We start from the raw sequence: 2874 nt of genomic DNA on the forward strand, positions 1-2874 counted from the left end.
CTGACCTCTCTCAATCAAGCTGCAGGCCTGGTGACCAACTGAGGACAAACACGTAAGGGTCTCATCCCGTTGCTGCTTATATTCACCCAGCAGCGGGCAGGGGCCTCCTATCCAGGGAGGCAACCCAGGGAACCCTGTTGGGTTTGCTAGTGGCCTGTTCCTCGTTCACAGGCACTCTGCACCCAACAAAGGCACCCAACATCGGGAAGAGGGGAACCTGCTGTAAGCCACCCCCCTGACCTTGTTTCCGACCCCTCTTCTCCATCCCACGTAGTGACCCCTTCCCTGCAGCCCCCATCCTGCCCAAACTCACCTCAGTCTGGGGATTCATGGCCAATCCCTCCTGCAGGCTCGAGAGTGACCAACCAGTGGGCAAGATGCCTGTTGCACCTATTAAATTTTGCCCAAATAATGTACTGGCCGTGTGTTTTCTTTATTCTTTCACAGGATGTGAGTATTGATGGCAAAGCCAGCATTTGTTGCTCATCCTTAATTTCCCTTGAACTGAATGGTTTGCTGGGCCACTTCAGGCGGCAGTTAAGAGTCAACCACATTGCTGTGGGTCTGGAGTCACATGTAGGCCGGATTGGGCAAGGACAGCAAATTTCCTTCCCTAAATGACATTAGTGAACCAGATGGATTTTTGAGATAATGAGAGTTTCACAGACATCATTATTGATGACTAGCTTTCAATTCCAGATTTATTAATCGAGTTTAAATTCCACCTACTGCTGTGGTGGGATTTGAACCCATGTCCACAGAACATTAGCCTGAGCCTCTGGATAACTAGTCCTGTAACATTTCCACTATGCCAGCATGTTAAACAGAGAGAGTGAAAACATTCCAATGGCCTGGGAAGTTGGAAGCCTGTTGTTGCCTCTATGCTGGATAGATCCTGAATCAGAGTGCCAAGATTGTTAATGGGAGTTATTTACAGAGTAAAGGGATCAGGGCTTAATCCTTCATTGTGATCCCTGAGGCAACATTACCCAGGCCTCTGCAGCACAAAAATCCCAATAACCTGAGCACTGACAGGCAGGAGTGCTATACTCCTGTTGCCGATGGCATTCTATAGATAGAAAAGTGTCTCCAGACCGTGAAGGCACACCTTGTTGGCTTTCTTAAAATTTTATTTTAAACGCACTGCAGATCATGAGAAAGTTAAATAACGCTCTGGCTGGCTGTGCTCAGAGCTGAGGAGGAGTGAGATCTTCAGAGCTTGTTGTGATAACCGTAATGAGAACTGCACTCCTACAGTTCAATTTAGCTGCTTCTCTTTAATCTCTACAAAACTACACACACACTCGAGGAGCAGCGAGCATCAGGAGCTGGTATCTGTTAGAGGATCTGGTATAGAACCATCAAATCTTATAACACAGAAGGAGGCCATCTGGCCCGTCATACTGGTGTTGGCCATTTCTTAGAATCATAGAATTGTTACAGCTCAGAAGGAGGTCCTTTGGCCCATTCTGTCTGCTGGCCCTCGTCAGGAGCAATTCATGTGAAAGTGCTGTCCAATTTAGCCACATACCACAGCTATTCCGCTATTATCCTGAAAATGAGACCTTGCTGAATACTGTACATGTCCAATTGCTTTTTGAAAGTTCTTCTGGATGCTGATACACTGTCCCTTCAGGTAGTATCTTCCAGACTTTAGCATTCCTCTGGGTGACAAAAATTTCCTCCAGATCTAATGCCAATTATTTTAAATCTGTGATTTCTTGTAACTGTACTTGCCAGAGAAACGATTCAGGGTCAGAGAGAAGAATTGAGATCAAGGAAAGAAGTCTGGATCAGAGACAGGAATCGGGATCAGGGAGAGGAGTCAAGATTAGGAAGTGGAGCCGGGGTCAGGAAGAGGAGCTGGGATCAGGGAGAAGAACTGGGATCAGGGAGAGGAGTTGGGATTAGAGAGGAGTTGAGGTCAGGGAGAGGAGTCAGGGTCAGGGAGTTGGGATCAGATAGAGGAGCTGGGGTCAAGGAAAGGAGTCAAGTTTAGAGAGGAGTTGAGGTCAGAGAGAGGAGTCGAGATCAGAGAGAGGAGTCGAGATCAGAGAGAGGAGTCGAGATCAGGGAGAGGAGTCGAGATCAGGGAGAGGAGTCGAGATTAGAGAGAAGCCGGGATCAGGGAGAGGAATCAGGATCAGGGAGAGGAATCAGGATCCGGGAGAGGAATCAGGATCAGGGAGAGGAATCGAGATCAGGGAGAGGAGTTGAGATCAGGGAGAGGAGTCGAGATCAGGGAGAGGAGTTGAGATCAGGGAGAGGAGTCAGGATTAGGGAGAGGAGTTGAGATCAGGGAGAGGAGCCGGGATCAGGGAGACGAGTCGGGATCAGGGAGAGGAATCGGGATCAGGGAGAGGAATCGGGATCAGGGAGAGGAGTAGAGATCAGGGAGAGGAATCGGGATCAGGGAGAGGAGTAGAGATCAGGGAGAGGAATTGGGATCAGGGAGAGGAATCGGGATCAGGGAGAGGAATCGGGATCAGGGAGAGGAATTGAGATCAGGGAGAGGAGTAGAGATCAGGGAGAGGAATCGGGATCAGGGAAAGGAATCAGGATCAGGGAGAGGAGTTCGGATCAGAGAGAAGAGTCAGGATCAGGGACTTGGGATCAGAGAGCCGAGTCGAGATCAGGAAGACAAGTCAAGATTAGGGAGAGGAGTCGAGATCAGGGAGAGGAGTTGAGATCAGGGAGAGGATTCAGGATCAGAGAGAGGAGTCGGGATTAGGGAGAGGAGTCGGGATCAGGGAGAGGAGTTGAGATCAGGGAGAGGAGTCGGGATTAGGGAGAGGAGTCGGGATTAGGGAGAGGATTCAGGATCAGAGAGAGGAGTCGGGATCAGGGAGAGGATTCAGGAACAGAGAGAGGAGT

The sequence above is a fragment of the Carcharodon carcharias genome, chromosome 12 (assembly GCF_017639515.1).
Source record: "Carcharodon carcharias isolate sCarCar2 chromosome 12, sCarCar2.pri, whole genome shotgun sequence".
Classification (NCBI taxonomy): domain Eukaryota; kingdom Metazoa; phylum Chordata; class Chondrichthyes; order Lamniformes; family Lamnidae; genus Carcharodon; species Carcharodon carcharias.